This window comes from Pinus tabuliformis, chromosome Q, assembly GCF_031772625.1.
Source record: "Pinus tabuliformis cultivar Carrire ecotype Pingquan chromosome Q, CPIR1, whole genome shotgun sequence".
Taxonomy (NCBI): domain Eukaryota; kingdom Viridiplantae; phylum Streptophyta; class Pinopsida; order Pinales; family Pinaceae; genus Pinus; species Pinus tabuliformis.
In genome coordinates, this window is record NC_142296.1 from 1,218,428,200 (window position 1) to 1,218,451,629 (window position 23,430).

The following is a 23,430-nucleotide window of genomic DNA, read 5'->3' on the forward strand; positions in this document are numbered from 1 at the left end:
CTGCTCTATTTTATCCTGTACTTCATTAATCTGTTCAATGAACTGATTTTTAGACATGAACTCTCTCCATACTATGCCTTGTGACCTCACCTAATACTCAACTAGGATTTTGATCAATCCTTGGTGGTAAATCTGTCCTGCTTTAGGCCTATGTTCATGTTTTACTGTTTCAATCATTCTCAAGAGGTTCCTATATAGGAAATATGGCAAGTTAATCCTATCCTCTCCCTTAATATGATGTAGAACCCTGACATGATACAAGTGGGCAACGCTATATCCTCTATCACAAGTCAAAAACTTCTGGATGACCAAAACCAACTCACCCCATGTTTCATTGAACCATTCCCTTGGTATCCCTTTTGTTCTATCAAAAGTCCCTTTCCGGTTCTTCTCAAGAAAGAAAGTCTATGCTTTCTCCTTGAAGTGCAGGCCTTTGTAATATTTCTCACCTATCATGGGTAGATCTAAATCTTGGGAAAGATATTCCTGAGTTACAGGAATAATAACATCTCCTACCCGTGTCTGGTCCTGACTGAAATTATTTACTTAGTCCCTGGTTATCTATTCAGAGTGGCCATCAAATTTTTGTAAAAAGCCTATCATCCCCGCTTGGTAAAGTTTTTCTATAGTTTCCTTCCCCCAGCTCTCTATCTGAAATTTTGGCTCTACTCTGGCTGACATTGTTTCTGAAAACCAGTGAATGTATGCCTCTGCTGTTACTAATTTCATCTTGACTATAAAAATTTATAACTATTGTTCTTTTTCAAAATGAAATTTTGAAAGCAAAGAAGCTTACCTTCCTCCTCACAACAATTTAACTCTGATTTCTTTAGCCTCTGTTTACTCTTTCTCTGCAGCAACACTGTTTTAACTCCCTATTCAAACACCTGTATATCCCTGTCAATTTGCTAATCTCTGTTCTTGTAAACAAAATACATATGAAAACAATTTTTCATACTTTTCCATGTATGCTCATTACCCTACACTGTGTATACTGTCACCAAAATCAAGCCATATTTTCACTGTGTATGTACAATCATTAAAAAAAAGCAGTGTTTTGACTAGCAGAGCATGCACATGGCTCTCGGCCTCATCATAAAAAATTTTAAAATTGCCAAAATGCTCTCGGCCTCAAAACAAAAATAAAAAAATAGCGCATTTAAAATGAGTTCTAAATGGCTCGGCCCTACTCCTTTTGGCATTCGAAGCTCGGTCTTAAACACATTACATAGCAACTAAATCGCACAGCTCTTCGTTTGAACATGACATGGCTCGTTCGGCCCACATAAACTTCAATCCCTTGTTTTGGTCAAAACAAAAACGCGCAGCAGCAAGGGTTAATAACAGAGACACATGCCTTAAGTTTGTTTACCATTCGACCATTTCCATGCATATGATATATCAGTGATATGAATGAGGACAGCACGCAATAAAACAAAATGTGAAATCAAAACAATGCACAGTTAAACAATGGTGCGCATTTCAACCAACAACGCGCATTCAACCAACAGTGCCATGCAAAAAAGAGTGCCATTCAACCAACAGTGCCATGCAACACAAACACGCCACAAAAATCACGTTTTGGTGCTTCCTCTGTTTATAGATTTCGTTGTGATTTACAACACTGCACGTCGTTAAAACTTCACATACGATTCCATACCCTAACGTGTTATCCATGCAATGAGTTTCCATTTAAATTATGCGCAATTCACTAGTGTTTTATGCCATAATTTACGCAGTGAATCAACCGACTAATTGCTGTGGTTTCAGCGTTACCTGGTTGTCAACGAGCATTGAGGAATATTAACCGGTGCTCCAAATCCCTGTTCAATCGTTCAACTGACTGGTGGCAAGGGCAGAATAATTTAACCATTAATAACAGACAATTCACAACTATACTCCACTGTTTTCCGAGCTTAAACAAACTATTCCATTACCTGAATGAATCCCGAAAATCGGTGATCACTTGTCGTTAAAGCCGGGATAATTTTCCTTCTTAAATCTGCCTAAACCCGCTTCACTCTCCTTTTCACTAGTTTGCAGCTCCAAGCACCATCGTTCTGAGCTATTCGGCAATGAGGAATGAGGTTAAACAGTGCAAGAACCATCGGTCGGTTCATGACCGTTTCATGGGTGTACTGTGCGCTTCTTGTTTATTGGTGTTACAGTGCGTGGTTGGTATGGGTGTCCTATTTGACTAGTCGCCCGACTGTGTCATGAGGATGGCCGAATCATCGTTCTAATTTGAAAGGCATGCGCATAACTCTTGTACAGTGCACTGTCCAATGACAAACAGTCACCATGCCACGGTGTTTACCCCGTACCTGTGTGCTGACCGGTATTTGTCGTTTTGGTGATGTTGTTTCAGTCAGTGCTTAACCTTTGGCTGCATACAATATAATTGCCACCGTTGTGTATTCATTCCCGTGCTCCTCATGCGTTCTCATATGCAATGATATTCAATCATGCGTTTGTATTGCAATGAGTGTGATATGCAATTACCATTTAAAAAATACCCCGCCACAATACTCCTAACTTATATGCGCAGTCGTGCCATATGGTTTGCGCACGGCCTTCCCTTCATACACCATACCTTGTATTATATGCGCCCTTCCTTTCGTGCCCTAAGTTTATACCATATATATATATGCTTTAACTTATATCATATATATATGCACTTTGGGTTATGATATATGTATGATTATAGCGCATGCAAACCATTTGGACTATGGAATATAGTTTCATATGGTATATATTTGCTTTGATTTTCATATAGCGCATGATTTTTGTTTGTTTTGATTATATAGCACATCTTTATGATTTTAAAATGACCATCTTGGGTCATATTTAAAATTATCACCATCACTAATTCTTGAGTTGTATGTGCAGGTGGAAAAGTTGTCCCAGTTTGGTCTTTTTAAGCTTCTAAAGAAAAATACGTAGGGGTTAATGATCATGAAATAAATAGGGAATATGTATGGAGATGAAATGGAATATGATGTGTAAGGGTTGTAGGGTATGTATAGGGAATATAGGATATGAAATGATAATGAATATCCTCAGGTACTAATTTCAACTTAACAAAGACTAAAAATTTCTAAGAAAAATTTGAATTTTTAAGCACAAAATGACTATACATATACTCCCCTGGATGATATCTGTACAAGTGGGATGAAATCAATTGATCAAATGTTGTAGATGGATTAAAAAGTAAAATTTATTGCTGCTCCTTGTTCTTCATGCTCTGGTTCTTGATTTGTTGTTCAGGTGCCTCTGTAATGATTTCTTGTTTCAGGTCCCTCTGCAATGCTTATGGAATATGTACATGTTGTTTTGACATTGGCGGGTCTTTTAGGTCCCTCTGCAATGATTTCTTATTTCAAGTCCCTTTGTTGACAATACAAGTTCCTTCTATACTTCAGCTTTCCAGCTAAAGATCTGATGCAATTCTCCCCCTTGTTTAGGATGTGACTTGTCCTCAAGTCAGTTGTTTGTGGAGAGTTCCTGCATTGAAATTATGTGAGAACAATAGAACAAGAATAAGGAATTCATAGAGTCCAAGTTGCCCTAGTTTTCCCCTATGAATTCGTGTTTGCTAAGTGCCAATTTCCTGGTTTTCACTAGCAAACAAATTTTTTGTTTTTTTTTTTATATGTTATATATATATATATATATATATATATATATATATATATATATATATATATATATATATATATATATATATATATATATATATATATATTTTTTATTCAACTACAAGATTGGAAGATGGCTGAGCCTGGTGTGCCATGATTTCCAGTTCTGTATCTTCTATCAGTTGTTTCATAAATGCTTCTTTACTGGTAGGCCTATTATAAACTTTGAGCCTATGTCCATTCACTATAAATGAGGTGGAGTCTTGGTCGATTGTTCTGATCTTTACTGCTCCATTGTCAAAGATTTCGTCAATTTCATATGGGCCTAGCCAGTGTGTTGTGAACTTTGCTTTGAAGTCTTTGAATTTGGAGTCAAAAATTAATGCCCAGTCTCCCTTGTGAAATGTCTTTGTTTTGATATATCTGTCATGCCACTTCATTCTTTGTTGTTGCACCAATGTAGTATGTTCTATGGCTTGTTGACGATGCTCATCCAATTGATTCAGTTCCATGATCTGCTGCTGCTGTGCTTCAGTCAGGTCTAGTCCTAGCTCAGCTGCTAGTCTGTATGTTTGTATATGAAACTCTATAGGCAATAAGGCCTCTTTTCCATATACTAACTGGTATGGACTAAAACCAGTTGTATTCTTCCATGTGATTCTGTAGGCCCATAGTGCATCTTTTAATTTTTCAGACCAATCTCTTCTGTTCAGCTGTACTGTTTTAGTCATGATATTTTCTAGGACTTTATTTGTTGATTCAACCTGCCCATTTGCTTGAGGATGATATGGTGTAGATTTCCTGTATTTGATCTTGTATTTCTCTGTTAGATCTCTTACCAGCTTTGATGTAAACTGTGCCCCTTGATCTGTTACAATTTGTCTAGGTACTCCGTATCTGACAAAGATTTCTTCAAAGAGAAAGGTGACCACTGTATCTTCTGTTGCTCTATTCACTGCTTTAGCCTCTGCCCATTTGGTTACATAATCTGTACATACTAGGATGTACCTTTTTCCATTTTATGGTGGATTGATAGGTCCAACAAAGTCAAGTGCCCATTGCTCAAATGGTTCTATGAGGACCTGTGGTTTTAGCGGCATCTCATCTGATGTGATTGGTCTCCCTATTCTCTGGCAACTGTCACATTTCTTGACATATGCCTTAGAATCTCTGAAGATGGATGGCCAGTAATAGCCCAATTGCAGCACCTTATATGTTGTTTGTTTGTCTGCAAAATGACCACCACATGGTTCATCATGACATGCTCTCAGAATGTCTAATATTTCATCTTCTCACACACATTTTCTAATCATAAAATCTGAACCAGTATAAAATAAATCACCATTTACCCAACTATACCTAGAGCTTTCTCTAACAATTTTTCATTTTTGCTTTTTAGAGAATTGAGTTGGAAACTTTCCAGAAGATAAATAGTTTGCAATGTCTGCAAACCATGGTGTTTTTACTATTATGGCAAACAGGTGTTCGTCTGGAAAGTTATCTACAACCAGATTTGGATCGTTGGGTGAATGTATGCGGGACAGAAAGTCAGCCACTTGATTTTCCTTGCCTGGACAGTCTTGTATTGTGATATTAAATTCTTGCAATAACAGTAACCATCTTGTTATTCTTCCATTGGTGATGGGTTTATTCATCAAGTATTTGATTGCTGAATGATCTGTATGAATGAAAACTTGATATCCTATTATATAGTGTCTGAATTTGTTTACTGCATGTATAACGGCTAACATTTCTTTCTCTGTGACCGTGTAGTTCAATTCTGCAGGTGTTAGATTCTTGCTTATAAAGTATATCGCATAATTGAACAAGTTTTCTTTCTGCCCAAGAGAGGCACCTATCGTGGTATCAGATGCATCAGTTGATATATGAAATGGCAAAGACCAGTTTGGCCCACGGAGAATGGGTGCTACTGATAATTTTTCTTTAAGAATTTGAAATGCATTTTGACAGTCATTTGTCCAGTGAAATTCAATATCCTTTGCTAATAGTTTGAACAGAGGTTGGGCTATTTTACTGAAGTTTTCAATGAATCGTCTATAATAGCCTGCATAGCCTAAGAAACTTCTTACCTCTTTCTGTGTTGTAGGGGGCATTAAGTTAACTAGGACTTGGATTTTTGCTGGATCCACCTTAATTCCTGAAGCGGAAATATGGTGTCCCAGAACTATTCCTTCTGTCAACATCATATAGCATTTCTCATTTCTTAATGACAAATTTGTTTCAATGCATCGTTTCAGAACTTTCTCAAGGTTATTTAGGCAATCATTATATGTGTTTCCATAAAATGTGAAGTCATCCATATAAACCTCTACACATTCATGAATTAGATCAGCAAATATTGCAAGCACTGCTCGTTGAAAAGTTGCAGGTGCATTGCATAAACCAAATGGCAAAACATTATATGCATAGGTTCCCCATGGGCAAGTGAATGTTGTCTTGTCTTGGTCTTCTGTTGCTATTCTTATCTAGTTGTATCCGCTAAACCCATCCAAGAAGGAGAAAAATTTCTTTCCAGCTAATGAGTCTAGCACTTGATCAATGAATGGTAGAGGAAAATGATCTTTTAGTGTAGCTTTGTTTAGTTCCTGATAGTCCACACATACCCTCCACTTTACATTTTTCTTTGGTACAATAACCAGTGGAGAAACCCATTGACTATCTGAAATAGGATAGATGAATCCAACATTTAACAATTTTTGCAGTTCCTCTTTCACTATTTCTTTCATCATGGGATTCATTCGTCTTTGAGGTTGCCTTACAAGTTTGAGTTGATCATCTGTATAGATGTGGTGGATACATGTGCTAGGATGGATTCCTTGCATGTCAGTATAATCCCAGGCAAAATCTTTTGAATATTTCTGTAATAATGCAATTACCTCTTGCTCTTGTGCTGATTGCAACTGGTTTCCAATGTTTAAATGTTTTCCAGGATATACCTCAATTGTTTTTATTGTTGGATTGGAGATTGTGTTTACAGGAAAGATGTCTATAAAATATTTCCGCAAAGTTTGAATAGTACAAGTTTCCTGAAAGCATTGATTCAAAAGGTTACTTACAGCTTCATATTGGACTTATCTAAGCTGCTCTGAAATACTTGGTTCTGAAATGAAAAGATCCATTAAGTCTTCATTCTCTTCTTCTTCTATAAAATCAAAGAATTGATTTATACTTAAAACTGATTTAGTTTGTTGTTTTTCTTGAGTTTCAAGCACTGATTCTAAAGAAGTTGATTGTGCAGGTGAATAAAGAGCAATGTGTTTCCTTTCATCTCCATGTGAAATAATCATGCTTCCTGATCTACATCCTATGAAGGCATCAGCGGTAGCTAACCATGGTCTGCCTAAGATTAGAGGATGTCCTCCCAAATTTGTTTTTGGTTGCAAGATAAGGAAGTCAACAGGATAGTCCCATGAATCCAAAGAGACTATGATATCTTCTAATATTCCTTCAGGAACAACTTTAGATCTGTCAGCTAGTTCTAAAATTGTAGAAGTTGATCTAATGTTGTTTAAATGCAAAGTTTTCATTGTCTCCATTTTCATTACGTTTATAGCTGCTCCCAAGTCTATTAATGTGTTTGGTACTGAGAAATTATTTATTGATATAGTAACCATAGGGATACCAGGATCAATATATTTCTCTACTATGGTTTGTGTAGACATGAGGCTTGCTAGCTTACCAATGGCTTGGATTGTAGTAGGATCCTTCTTCTTTTTCCCTGATTTCTTAATGCACAATTCCTTTATTGTTTTAGCATATATCGGTATTTCTTTAATTGCCTTCAACAAAGGAATTTTTACATAAGCATTTTTTAACTCATCTAAAATATCAAATTCAGGAAGGGTTATTTCTTTTTGTTGTTCCACTAACCTTTCAGGATAAGGTGGCGTTTGTGTTGTAATGTTTTTTCCTTTCTAAATTTGTATCTTAGTTTGTGATGTTTTAGGTGATTCTCCTTGTTCAGTTGGTTCTTCTATGATTGGAGGAGAATCCTTTTTAAGCACTTTTCCAGACCTTAGATGGACATCATTAAGAGGAAGAATCGAATATGTGGGAAAACATGCTGCTTCCTCTACAGTGTATGCAGAATTGTCCACCTTATTATTCGGATTTGCCATTAGTTGGGCTGATAATTGAGTTGGTCTGGGTTGATTTGTGGGTAATTGTAACTGTTGTGGTTGGGTCAACAACGGTGGTGGATTCTGCTGTGGAAATGGCATGGATTGTGGATATACAGAATGTTGTTGTTGAAATGGTATGGATTGTGAATATTGTGGATATGCAAATGGCTGTTGGTATTGTTGCTGGTATTGTTGTTGATACTGTTGAGGTGGCTGGTTTCCATAACCATATCCTCTCCAACCTTGTGCAGGTTGTTGTGAATATTGTTGTGGAGGCCAAGCTTGCCATGGCATTGGAGGGGTCCAAGGATTTTGAGGTGGATAGAGGTAATTTTGTTGAGGGAATTGTTGTTGATTTTGTTGAGGCATCCTAGGTTTCCATGGTCTTTGTGGTGCTACATAATAAAAACCTTCTATTCCTGGCACTTCTTCCATTGAGTTCATTTGTAATTATTTCAATCTTAGACAACTTTCTGTGGAATGATTTTCTGTACAAAGACCACAAACCTGAATACTATCCAAAGGACATTCTCTCAATGGATGTTTCTTCCTACATTTGGAACAAAAGATTGCTAGAGCTTGTTCTTGTTCTTCTTTCTTCTTGTTTGCCTTTAGCACATGTACTTGTGTCCCTAATGTACTTAAGAGGTCTGTTTTGAAGTTTTCCAATAAGCTTCCTATTTCAGCTCTTGTTATCCCTCCTGCAGCTGACTTTGCTGCTTTTGAACTTGCTTCTCTTTTTCCTGTTTTTGATCTTCCTCTAGAATATTTTTGACATAACTCAACAATTTCTTCGAATGGTAGGTTTGAAATGTCTCCTTTACCCATCACATTCAAAATGTCAAGGTATTCATCCCTTACACCCTTGAGAAAGATTGTTCGAATGGTTTCTTGATTTAGAGAGTGTTGTTTAGATTTTTGTAGATTATATGCAAATCTTTCCAAATATTCTTCTAAAATTTCATCTTCTTGTTGTGTCATTCTGAAAACATCTTCCTTTGAATCTCTAGATCTACAATAAGCTTGATATTTTTTAAGGAAGACTGATCTCATATCATCCCAAGAAGCTATTGTTTGTTCTCCTAAACCCATAAACCATTTTAAAGCTACTGCTTTTAATGTTGCAGGGAAAAGACGAACTTTATGAATGTCATCAGTGTATCCATATGTTCTACATAGAATATCAAATTCAAACATAAATGCATCAGGATCTTCCGTGCACATTCCATAAAAATTTGGCAATACAGAAGGTGGAATATTTTTCATTTTCACTTCTTCTCCTAATATTGCACTTGTGTCTACTATTGGAAAGCCAAAGGTAGCCTCTTGATCATTACCATCTTCTTGTCTTTTCCGATCGTTTTCTATCTTTCTATCATTTTCTTGTTTTGCCTCCTCCTCTCTCTTTCTTCTCCATTCTCTTTGTTGTCTTTCATATTCAGCTCATTGTTCAAGAGTGAAAATAACAGATCCATGTCCCTCTTCTGCCATTGGTTGATTTGTTTCAATTTTGAGTGGAGTTTCAGGTTGTTGAAAGATAGGAGGATTTATGGATGGAAAGACAGGTTGTTTTCCTTTGATAATTTCTTTTTGTTTTCCAGAAATTGAAGATTTTTTTTGCTTTGCTTCCCAAGCTAACAAAGTTTGCCTCTCAATCAAAGTTAATCTTTGTCCAGTTCTTTGTTTTTCTGCCAATTCCTCAATTATTGGATTACCAGTAACTGGGGTGTTTGATGATCCTATCTCTATTTGTGGGGGGTTTTTAATAAATCTACCTTGAGGATCTCTATATCTAGGCATAAAGAAACATAACTAAAAAGGGATGTAACTAATGTTTTTGTTGTTTTGAAATTTATCTTTCTATTGACTATGCCGATATTTGCCTCCCCGACAACAGCGCCAAAATGTTGAGCTAATTTGTGTACCTAAATTAACACAATTATTTCTTATCAATCTGGGTTGTTTATGCTTTGAGGCAAGTTCACTATATGTGAAGATCAGATGTAATCAAACCTTGAAAGATAAGTTATTCAAAAGCTTAAAGTAATACATCCTACAACTCTAATTCAATTAGTTTAAAAGAGGAAAAACATTGAAATGGTTCTTGACTCAAGAAGTCCACTTTTGCCTCAATTACCACTTAATGAATCAGAGGTTAAAACCAAGAACTTAAGATGGATAAATTATTAATGAAAGAACCTCTTAAATTAAGAGACACATAAGGTATTTCATCATAATCCATTCATCTCAATATTAAAATCTCAATAAGAAACTACTTGCATGCAAACAAAGGAAACTAGTTTTAATTCATCATTTTAGTAGAAGGGATGCTCAACTTGAACACTTGTTTTTCCAACTTGATAAAGTGATGAATAAGCTAAGAACTAATGAAATCAATCACCATGCATGAACCATAAAGCAATTTGAAATAAAGCCTTGAAAAACCAGTTCTACAATAACCAGATTACAAGAAATAAAACTAGTTAACAAGGAAGTGTACTTAGCTTGGAATGGGGGCCCTCCACCCTTGCCTTGCACACTTGAGAGGTGATATCAGAAGATTAAATTCAGTCACACATCCATAGCATTGAACAGCAAAATAATAATAACAGAAGTCTTCAAATTAACTCTTCAATCCAAAGGTATCACAACATAAAAGTATAATAAGTCAATACATAAGCCATCAAAGTTTTGGCTTTTAAATAAGAAGTCTCATGAAACAAACTGATATATATTCACTCAAACAAACCCATCTACTCTCATCCACCTATATAAGTCGAATTCATTACTCCCATCCCAAGAAATATGACCAATCCTATAGAATCTCAAAACTGCCCTATTTCTATGGGATTTCTGAATGACTAGTCATGATTGACTAGCACCAAATGGTCCTAATAATGCTTGTTCTGTTCGAACTAAGCATAGCTGGCTTAGTCCTAGTTCCCAAGCTATCCATCCATACATTCAATTCGTGCCCAAGTGTCCTGCAACCATATCAACCATAGAGTTATTACGGGAATTTCTGAATCTGCCAATTTTGCACTAAAAACCAAACTTTCATAAAAACTTTAGAAATTGAAAAATTAAAATTAAATACCTGAATGGATATCAAATATACATAAAAATGGGATGAATGAAGGGAAAATGGATGGCAAATAGATGGATTAGTAAGTTTCTTAGAGCAAAAATAAGACCAAAACTAAGGCCGAACAGGCTTACACCCTTCCAACTGGTGTATGGCTTAGAAGCAATCTTACCAGTTCAGTGTGAAATCTCGTCCCTCAAACTCGCAATCAACCTTCTCCCCAGAACTTTAGAAGAGGAGGCTCGTTTCTTGGAACTAATCCAATTGGATGAAACCTGTCATGATGCTGCTTCGGCTAACGAAGCCCATAAGAAACGAGTCAAGGCGCAGTTCGACAAGAATGTCAAACCCCGTGTCTTCTCAGAAGGTGACCCGGTCTTACATTAGGACCAAGAATCCGATAAATTGGGAGCAGGTAAATTCAAGTCTTTATGGATGGGCCCCTATATTGTTAAATGTGTATTAGCAAAACGAGCCTACGAGTTAATGGATTACGATAGAATTCCACTGGCGCAACCCCGTAACGGGTTGTACCTTAAGCGTTACTATGCATGATTCAGTGTGGTAACCTATATGCTTTTGTTACATTTTTGTTTTCTCTAAGGGCAATCATTTTGGTCAAGTAAATCCACTTTTTATATTTGTCGCAGATGTCGAACCTATTGGAATCTTTTGTTGGATATTCCGACGGAGCAAGTCGTAGTTCACGGAACCTATCTTTTGTGGCCTGGGCCATTTTTGATCCAAGCGGCGAGTTAGTAAGTTTCAGAGGGGTATGTATTGGTCGATCAACGAATAACATCGCTAAATATAACGCATTGATAGAACTTCTCTCTGATGCCATCACACATGGCATATGTCAACTTGTCGTCAGGCTATACTCACAGCTCGTCATACTACAACTCACTGGTATCTACTCCGTCCGAAATCCAGCTATCTATCGCATGTTCCTAAGGGTCAAGATTTTGGAAAGGCAATTTGATTTTATTCAATATCAGCATATTTCTAGAAACTTAAACACATTAACTGACTCGTTGGCAAATTATGTGTTAGATAAACATTTGCAACATTTGTAAAAATAAGCATTTCATCAATATTTGCATTCGGATCATGTAACTTAACCAAAATAAAACTCTGAAAATCAAAAATATATATATAACTGTTTATGGTTTACATATAATGTTCTGTAACCAAGACAAAATTGGTCAAATGACCCAAAACTCAAAACGCTAGGGGGCACCCTAGTCTAATGATGCTGGTGATAACAAGTCACCGCCTGTGCAATCATGCGTAAAAGCCTAGTCCATCGACTTGGCACGCTAGTAGTATGTCGCTACAACCTCAGAGGCAGCTCATCAGTCCTCACATCTGGAATACCGAGAGTGAGACCCTCGACCTGATCCTGTAATGCTAAAAGAGTCTCGGCCACATCGAGGTCGCGAAGGATAGCCCTTCCCACAGCCTCTCCTGCTGGAGCGGCAGCTGGCACTCTCAAGCGTACTACTGGCCGAACAGGACCAACATCTGCATGAGCACATGATTTCTGATTAGTCTTGACAAAATAAAGCACAAGGACATTATGAAGAGAAATGATAAATAGAAATATGGTCAGAGAACTTACCAATGGTACCCCACTGCTCGCCAGCCAGCAGTACCAAATCCGGGTCATCCCGGAAATCCATACCAGCATATGGATACTCGGAATAAACCATCTCCTGACAATCGAACCACCTGAAGAAGGTATCAGAAAAGGAAATCTGAGATTGAACAGCATGTCTGGACATATGGTCAACCCATCTTTGCATCTGTGGCTCAGTCGGTGGAGGTAAACCAAGTGAAATATACTGTGGCTGCATCAGCGGGATCTTTTCCAAGGCAAAAGCGGTCAAAATAGAACCATATCCAAAGTTCTTCAATCTCTTGTTTTTCACCTTGGTCAATTGTTCTTTCATCACAAAGAGTACTGCATCACACGAGTTGATCACCTTCGGTTCAAGGCATTCTAAGTCATACTGCATATAAGACCGGTTGGCCACATGAAGAGCCGCACTACCAGCCATCCTACCAAAAGTGTACAGAATGGTCCTCAGGGACCTGTCAGTGACGTCTCAGATGTTGATCTTGCCGTCTTTACTCAGCTGAGATCCCTCTCTGCAATACCTGTGAATGTAATCTCTCATAGATTCACCCCCACGGGCCGAACCTGATAAGGAGATAGGGGCACCCCGCCTTGATAAGCCAGTCAAAAAATAGATGTCCATGATAGTCAAGGGGATGGATTTGCCCCTAATCTAGAACACCCAGCTCGTAGGATCCCATGCATCGAGCAAATATGCAACAAGTTGATTTGTTGCCTCATGCTATAAATGCGGAAAAACTTGAGCAAGCTGCAATTCCGCAGTGCATTTACCGTAACTGGATCATGTAAAGCAAGCATGTCCTCTTCTTCATACTCACCTTCTCACCATGTAACAGGCATTTTGCTCCAATGAATCTCTGAAAACAAACAAGAGAAGAGTTAGATCCTGATTTGGTGAAAAACAGGCAAAAATTTCCATTGAAATCTGTGCACAAATTTCCCTCCTTGCGCCCATCGCACCCCCAGCAGTGTTCTGGGTGCGTTGCATGCTAATTTTCCAGTGGGTAGGCAAACATGCAACGCACCTTTCGATATAGAAAGGGTGCGATGGATCCAGGGTGAGTTTTTCAAACCCCAGAGGCTCAGAAAAACTAGAAATCAGGCTCAGAATGCAAAATGGAAAAGATGAAATGAAAGAGCTCAGGTTTAGCTCCTACCTGGTCCAGACGGCGCCAAAAATAATCCACAGAATCTCCCGGAATCAGCTGGTGAAAATCAAGGGGGAAAGCACCTCCAAAGCTCCAACAAACCAAAGTTCAAATGAAATGGTAAAATGAGGGGTAAAAGCACTTTTAAATTACTTTTTACGTAATTCAAGTAAAAGATTAGTGTCTTAACTCATTTTTCAAACATATATTGTTCATTTCTAACTTTTTTGATGAAGCAATTGAGCATGTAGTACAATCTTTGAAGGAACAAAGTTATTAATGGTAAAGTCAAGAAATGACCATTATATCGAGCAGTTTTAACGCGGAATTCAAGCTCGTTAAAAAATAAACATAAGAAATGAGCAAGTGTTTCCCCCAGTGTTTAAACTCATTAAAAAATGAACTAATTTCTGGTAAATAACCATCGTGAATGTATTACTTCAGCCTTTGAAGCCTTGGTCGTGTTCTCATCATCAACTCCACTCTATATTGGCCGATCATTCACCTCCACTTGATTGTTTACCCCTTTTGAGGAACAGCTCCGAAGAGTGATCTTGTTAGCCATCCTTATGACATTGCCGTGATTGGAAAATTCCAAACCTTACTTGAAATCAGCTGCTACCCAAATCTATCACTCATTCCTCAAAAAACGAGTATCCTTTAAGCTCTTTTCAACTGACTCGTAAAATATGAAAAGATTGCCGAGCCATTGGCCTCTCCAGCTCGTTAAACTGACTGGAAGAGCTATCCCTCCTTTAGATTTTAATATTTTTGGACTTGAGGGATTATTACACAAAAAGATCGAGCACTTGTTTTGTTTGTCTCGTTAAAATTACCGAAAATTCATCCCTTTCGTATTATTTTATACTTTTTCGGACTTAAGGGATCAGATGATGAAAAAGGATTTCTGGAGTTTCCTTTACATTCCTTTTCAGACTCTCTAAAATTGAAAAGGACTGAGTTATCTTTGTCGTTAAACTCGTTAAAACCTAATAGCGACAAACTTGTCCATAACAGACAAGAACGAGTTTCACTATCGCTAGGCTCGTTAAAACATATCAATGGGTTTGCCCAAAGGGAAAATTATAGAACAAGCATATGTTATCCTCCTCAAGCTTGACAAAAATAAAGAGGTACTAGTCAGCAATGACTAGGGAAAATTGGGAAGAAAACTTGAAGAAACTTTGTTGGTAGCAAGTCGCTCTTAAACATGACACTTTCACTCCGCATCTGAGTCGGGTTGGGTTGTTCCATTCACTGGTCACATCACCATGGTTCCATCACACCATCCACATTTGGGGTTAATGCTATCAATCCATCATGTCAGTGTCACCGATATGTTCAAGAGAAGTCACTCAGAGAATTCACCTGTGTCTCACCCACTATAATGCATTTTCGCTCCATTCTTTCATGACTGCCACCCTGAACCATATATCACCAAATCATTTTCACCTCCATTAAAATCATTTGCTCCGTTCCATGTCATTGATGTGGGATTCACTAAGGCCCTCTATGACAGGTCGCTTCTTGTCGACATCAACTCATTATCCAAGAAGTCGATCTAGGAACAACCCTTTCAGTACTTTGAAGCTTGCATGCCTCAATGGCAAGTTTCTCACTTCCGGCGACAGGTTTACATCAATGGCCTTCGACCGAAAGATTTTGCGTGGTGTTGGACACCAAGTCCCTTATTCACACCACGTGAACTGTACTGCAGTACCTTGAGGATCATTATCATTATCGGTGATTCCTCTCGCGCCTGTTAACAGCTTACATCATTGGCTGGTAATTAGGCGATGTCTTTCCATGTTCGACTCCAGAACATTTCTCACATGGATCAACTTGTACTTTGAGTAAAGATCGGATGAGATTGAAGACCCCGTATCTAGTTTCATCCATCCGGGCTGCGATATATATTCAGGAAAATAGAGACATCAAATGTACATGATTGCTGCACAGATAATCATCCAATCTAAGGGATGATGGCTCTACCAGAATCATCAGTCTACACTCAGACGATTGTCTATCCTATGTACATGAAAATGAATTTATAAAGCTGAGCATGGGAATGCCCACCTCAGCTAGATCATGAAAATGATATGAAGATAATGTATTGTATCGTATCTTATTACAGGTCGCCTTCCAGCTCGAAAAAACTTCGGATCCTCATGATAAAGCATTTCACCCGACATCAAAAGATTAACGACCTCATGCTTTAGGGGGCAACTGTTATAGACATTTTTGGGCACTGCAACCCCAAGCATAAATGTCCATAAACCAAGGGCTCCTAAGTCCTTAAAGGTGTTGTTCCAACCCCTAAAAGAACAAGGTCAACTGATTACAACATCTCCCAGAAGTTCTCCATGAAAAACTACTCAGAACTGGTCAAAACTGGACAATTTCACCTGCTCCATAGGCAAAGTGCGTTGCATCCCACCTGAATACACACAATAGGTGCAATGCATGTCAAAAATCCCTTCTATGGGGTGTGATGGGCGAGAAGGGACAAATGGCAGGGTCAATCTGCAAGGTGGAGGTGTTAGCGCTCGAATCTGCCTTAGGCTGAGGAAGGCAAAACTCAAGGCAACATCAAACCAAGCTTAGCCTCGTAGCTAGCCCTACGAGGACAGGAGATGGCTCTCTCCGGGTCTATCTCGGCAGACAAGTCTTCAAAGGGGCTAAGATGACCGATAAGGAATATTGATTTTAGGCTAGTAAATTGATTGAAAGGGGTTTTTTGATAAATGATTGGGTTTTCTGGGCTGTGTGGGGCAAAGACAGCAAGAGCAGAGATTTAATCAAAGGCACAAATTACTCCATAAGGCAAGGTAGGCAAGAGCTTAAGCATCCAAACTGAAATTATATGAAATGGAAGGACTGTTAAGAAAGCTGAAAGGGGCATTAATGTATGAATCCCTTTCAGACAGAGGAAGAAACACAAAACATGAATGCTTCTCCAGGGCAAAGCAGTAAGCTGAATTTTACCCTTTTCACTCAGAAACATTCAAATTGAAAACGATTTATGAATGAAATGAAAAACATTACAAGATACATATGAAACAGAGAAAAACATATGCCAAATTTCAAGCCACAGGAATCTTATAAATCAGAGTTGTACTCTTCAATTAATCTCTGTCAAACAACTGTACAATAAAGCTCTCTGTTCTCCTCCACGCACCTCTCAGAACTCTCTCTCCCACAAATGATTTTTAATGCATTAAATAAACTATCCTAGGAGAAAACAGATCGACCCAAAACAAGGGCACTGTTTCCCCTGAAGTTACAAAAATAGAGATAAAGTCATCTCTTTATTCTAAAAACAGAAGATCGTTCCCCTTAAAATCCTCTGATGGCCAATTTAAAGACACAAACTGGAGCGCAGATCCATTTGAATCATTAACTGAAGTCTTAAATAGGAATCGAATCCTATTCTTCGGCTGTAGTAGGTATTCTTCTTTTACCTTTGGCATTTCGATCTTTAATTCGATCTTTGACTTTTCATCGTTGTAATAAAAACTGATTTTTAATACAAATGGCAAGGATTCCGTTTGAGGCACCATCAAGAAAAACAAAGAGCATAACAAGTGTACCTTTACAGGCCTACTAATATCATAGCCATTATAACACTTCCAAATCATTGCGGATTGCCACCATATCTGCACAAGTGAGGACGCCGTCCTAGTTGACAAACTATACAAACCAGCAAGAGATAGAAGCTATAATTCTCGGGCCTACCTTTCCATAGTGGTTATCATCTCCTGAGCTTGGCATGCAGCCCACTGATTCAAAATTCCAGATCGTCGTTTTCTTACAGTAGAAGACTCTGTCGATTCAATGCGCTGCACGCACTCCCAGTGCGTAGCGCGCTACATATGCGTAGCGTCCGTGTTATTTTGTAAAGACTGGGGATCCTATATGCGTAGCGCCCCTTATATGGGTAGCACGCCTTCCAGTTTTCAATTTTGAAAACGAGCTTTCGCCCTTCTAACCTGCAATTCGACCAGCACATTCAATATCACAATCAATCATAAAACGAAGTGCAAATAGAACATCGCTTCCATTGATAACTCTTCTAATGAACCGATGCCGTTTTTGGCCTTCATGTTATGATGAAGAGTTTCAGAAACTAATCGCACAGCCTCCGCCCCATTATAAACACATTCAACAGTGGTACCTAACCATCTAAGCATAGATTATGCAAGTCGTTGTAAAACAACATTGTCTTCAGCAACCAGAATATGCATGCCATCCAGTGAACTTAGAGGTCTCAATTTCTTGTTATATCTCGTGCATACTAACTGCAACCTGCTTTGATCTTGTCTATTGTCCAAACCCATTCCATTTTTATAAACGGATTCAATTCTTCAAGGTTCATCACTTGTTTGCTTCTGCTGCAAAACAGACGATGCTCTAACTTCTGAAGGTTGTAGCATTCTTTTCATAGTAAGGTCCTGTAAAAAGTTCCCAAACAGCATGAAGGCGAGAGCTATGAATTGGTTTATGTATTATTAGGTCGCACGAAACCATTCCACTCTTCAACTTCTCTAAATCCATACTTGAAGTATTTGTAGTAACTAACTAGACTACCTTGTAGTTAAGAATCTGTCCACCTCCATAAAACTTACTTAAAAGCATTGACATTTGTTCCATAGGTCCAACAATCATGTTGATGTCCAACAAAACTAAAAGATAAGTACCTACTCTGTCGATTTCTATTTGTTTGATAACCTCACCAGTTGAACCACAACCAACTGTAGGAGGTTGCTCAACACCATAACCAAGGCATGTATTACTAAAGTGATACTCTGGAGAAACCAACTCAAAAGAACTGGAAAATCTACAACTGTTGAAGAAAATATCATGTCAAGCATCGGAACAAGATCTTCCCATTGATTTAACATCCAAACCTGTACACCTCGTTGCTCCAACCATTTTTTCAAAATTCTTTTTCCTGCCTCCCCATGCATGGAAAGTATCGCACGGACACCTTTTATATGTGGAATACTTTCACGGAAATCTGGCCCTGAAATCCTAGCTGTAAAAGATTCAGACTTTAATCCTTGTTGCCAGTCTTGAATGGCAGATCTCTGCCACTTGAGCGAAATGTATCCTGAAGCAAGTCCGATGTTTCTCCAGGTTCATCTTTATCAATGATGTTGATATCTCCACTCATCAGATGCACCAATGATTTGAACAATGCCAAGACCCAAACCAGTTCCATCATGCATCGAAGATTTGTTGTAACTGCAGTCTCTGCATCAATGTCTAGCTAGCTACGAGCCACACATGGTTCACTTTCAAGATTATAACCTTCAAACTCCACCAAACAGCTAAGCGTGTTGTATAATTTAACATTTCTTGCATTTGGATGCAAAACTCTGTTTTGTTGATTTCGCTTTATCTCTGATTGCTGATGATGTTCTTTCTATTTGTGCTTTTGCAGGGATAGGAGCTGCTGAAACTGCTGCCATTTGAAGAGCTGGAGAATTTGAAACATTTTGACAAATTACATATTCTAAAAAACACATTTGATGATTTCTTCTTCAAAACAGGGTTTTGAAGAAGAATCAATCTCACATTATTGACGATGACATTCCTGAAATAAACACCTACTAAACCTTCCTCTAGCCTGCAGACATTATTCGACATGTTAGAAGACCAATGACGAAGGACTGACGGGATTGTGTCTAACATTGGCTCCAATGGGGATGGCAGCTGCCGCTTCTTGGAGGTGCCAAGAACCGCAGAGCTTTGGGAGAGCAGACAGTGCCTCCATCCATTGGGAAATGGAGTCATTATTTCGATCATTCATAGAAAATTTTGACTCATTTCTTAATTGAAACTGACTAAAAAGAGTGAAAAACTGGCTCAGCAAACTTCACACTAAAACTATAATGAAACTCAGAACGAAATGCTGCCTTTTGGCTGCTTATTTATTTACAAAATCTACCCTAATTTGCTGTAAAAACAATAGATCAGGTAATACTAAAATGCCAGATCAACCATTCAAGTAAACCTGAGAATGATGCTGGTTGAGAATGCTTCCACCAGGACACAGATGTAATTGTTGGCAGCCTTTCATGCACGTAATGAGTCTGATCATGTAAAAGATAGTTTGATTTGTCAGTCAAACTGAAAAACATTTCCATGTACATCACAATAGGATCGCGAAAGACAGACTCCGTTTGCTGCCCCAACTCCGCTATACATATTTCCAGCTGCACACTGTCAATGCAAACATCTGTAGGCAACTCTATTATTTCTTGTTTCGAAGGAGGAAGAGTTTCCAAGAACTTGTTGGGATCTCGGAAATCATATGACTGGATCTGCTCATTCAAATACTGAATCTCCTTCTCAAGTTTTTCAACAATTAACTGGCAGAAACCAGTTTTAGCTTCAAGAGGGAACTTTGGAGATTTCAAACATTGTAACATAGCAATCAAAAATCCTTCATCAAATTCAAATTTCCTTAACTGATCTCTAACTTCTTTTACAGCTTCACACAGTGCAGGGTTTGCCACATACCCTACCATTGCATGAATGGATCAACGAGCACTGGAATGTCTGGATCGGGTTGGAGTCGCCAGGTGAATGTTTCAGCCTTCAAATGTGTCTGACTGCTGTCCACCATCAGCATCAGATTTTCAACTTGATTTCATGTACCGGGGCTAGACAATCTTCAAGTCGAATGTCCCATCAACAACAAACCATATTCCCCAGTATGGTCGCCACTATGTTAGCGCTCGAATCCGCCTTAGGCTGAGGAAGGCAAAACTCAAGGAAACATCAAACCAAGCTCAGCGTCATAGCTAGCCCTACGAGGACAGGAGAGGGCTCTCTCCGGGTCTATCTCGGCAGACAAGTCTTCAAAGGGGCTGAGATGACCGATAAGGAATACTGATTTTAGGCTAGTAAATTGATTGAAAGGGGCTTTTTGATAAATGATTGGGTTTTCTGGGCTATGTGGGGCAAAGACAGCAAGAGCAGAGATTTAATCAAAGGCACAGATTACTCCATAAGGCAAGGTAGGCAAGAGCTTAAGCATCCAAACTGAAATTATATGAGATGGAAGGACTGTTAAGAAAGCTGAAAGGGGCATTAATGTATGAATCCCTTTCAGATAGAGGAAGAAACACAAAACATGAATGCTTCTCCAAGTCAAAGCAGTAAGCTGAATTTTACCCTTTTCACTCAGAAACATTCAAATTGAAAATGATTTATGAATGAAATGAAAAACATTACAAGATACATATGAAACAGAGAAAAACATATGCCAAACTTCAAGCCACTGGAATCTTATAAATCAGAGCTGTACTCTTCAATTAATCTCTGTCAAACACCTGTACAATAAAACTCTCTGCTCTCCTCCATGCACCTCTCAGAACTCTCTCTCCCACAAATGATTTTTAATGCATTAAATAAACTATCCTAGGAGAAAACAGATCGACCCAAAACAAGGGTGCTGTTTCACCTGAAGTTACAAAAAAAGAGATAAATTCATCTCTTTATTCTAAAAACAGAATATCGTTCCCCTTAAAATCCTCTGATGGCCAATTTTAAAGACACAAAGTGGAGCGTAGATCCATTTGAATCATTAATTGAAGTCTTAAATAGGAATCGAATCCTATTCTTCGGTAGTAGTAGGTATTCTTCTTTTACCTTTGGCATTTCGATCTTTAATTCGATCTTTGACTTTTCATCGTTGTAATAAAAACTGATTTTAATACAAATGGCAAGGATTCTGTTTGAGGCACGATCAAGAAAAACAAAGAGCATAACAAGTGTACCTTTACAGGTCTACTAATATCACAGCCATTATAACACTTCCAAATCATTGCGGATTGCCACCATATATGCACAAGTGAGGACACCGTCCTAGTTGACACACTATACAAACCAGCAAGAGATAGAAGCTCTAATTCTCAGGCTTGCCTTTCCATAGTGGTTATCATCTCCTGAACTTGGCGTGCAGCTCACTGATTCAAAATTCCAGATCGTCGTTTTCTTACAGCAGAAGACTCTGTCGATTCAATGCGCTGCGCGCACTCCCAGTGCGTAGCATGCTACATATGCGTAGCGTCCGTGTTATTTTGCAAAGACTGGGGATGCTATATGCGTAGCGCCCCTTATATGGGTAGCGTGCCTTCCAGTTTTAAATTTTGAAAACGAGCTTTCACCCTTCTAACCTGCAATTCAACCAGCACATTCAATATCACAATCAATCATAAAACGAAGTGAAAACAGAACATCGCTTCCAGTGACAGATCTTCTGATGAACCGATGCCATTTTTGGCCTTCATGTTATGATGAAGAGTTTCAGAAACTAATCGCACAGCCTCCACCCCATTATAAACACATTCAATAGTGGCACCTAACCATCTAAGCATAGATTATGCAAGTCGTTGTAAAACAACATTGTCTTCAGCAACCAGAATATGCATGCCAACCAGTGAACTTAGAGGTCTCAATTTCTTGTTATATCTCGTGGATACTAACTGCAACCTACTTTGATCTTGTCTATTGTCCAAACCCATTCCATTTTTATAAACGGATTCAATTCTGCAAGGTTCATCACTTGTTTGCTTCTACTGCAAAACAGATGATGCTCTAACTTCTGAAGGTTGTAGCATTCTTTTCATAGTAAGGTCCTGTAAAAGTTCCCAAATAGCATGAAGGCAAGAGCTATGAATTGGTTTATGTATTATTAGGTCGCACGAAACCATTCCACTCTTCAACTTCTCTAAATCCATACTTGAAGTATTTGTAGTAACTAACCAGACTACCTTGTAGTTAAGAATCTATCCACCTCCATAAAACTTACTTAAAAGCATTGACATTTGTTCCATAGGTCCAACAATCATGTTGATGTCCAACAAAACTAAAAGATAAGTACCTACTCTGTCCATTTCTATTTGTTTGATAACCTCACCAATTGAACCACAACCAGCTGTAGGAGGTTGCTCAACACCATAATCAAGGCATGTATTACTAAAGTGATACTCTGGAGAAACCAACTCAAAAGAACTAGAAAATCTACAACTGTTGAAGAAAATATCATGTCAAGCATCGGAACAAGATCTTCCCATTGATTTAACATCCAAACATGTACACCTCGTTGCTCCAACCATTTTTTCAAAATTCTTTTTCCTGCCTCCCCATGCATGGCAAGTATCACACAGACACCTTTTATATGTGGAATACTTTCACGGAAATCTTCCCCTGAAATCCTAGTTGTAAAAGATTTAGACTTTAATCCTTGTTTCCAGTCTTGAATGGCAGATCTCTGCCACTTGAACTAAATGTATCCTGAAGCAAGTCCGATGTTTCTCCAGGTTCATCTTTATCAATGATGTTGATATCTCCACTCATCAGATGCACCAATGATTTGAACAATGCCAAGACCCAAACCAGTTCCATCATGCTTCGAAGATTTGTTGTAACCGCAGTCTCTGCATCAATGTCTGGCTAGCTACGAGCCACACATGGTTCACTTTCAAGATTATAACCATCAAACTCCACCAAACAGCTGAGCGTGTTGTATGATTTAACATTTCTGGCATTTGGATGCAAAACTCTGTTTTGTTGATTTCGCTTTGTCTCTGATTGTTGATGATGTTCTTTCTATTTGTGCTTTTGCAGGGATAGGAGCTGCTGAAACTGCTGCCATTTGAAGAGTTGGAGAATTTGAAACATTTTGACAAATTACATATTCTAAAAAACACATTTGATGATTTCTTCTTCAAAACAGGGTTTTGAAGAAGAATCAATCTCACATTAT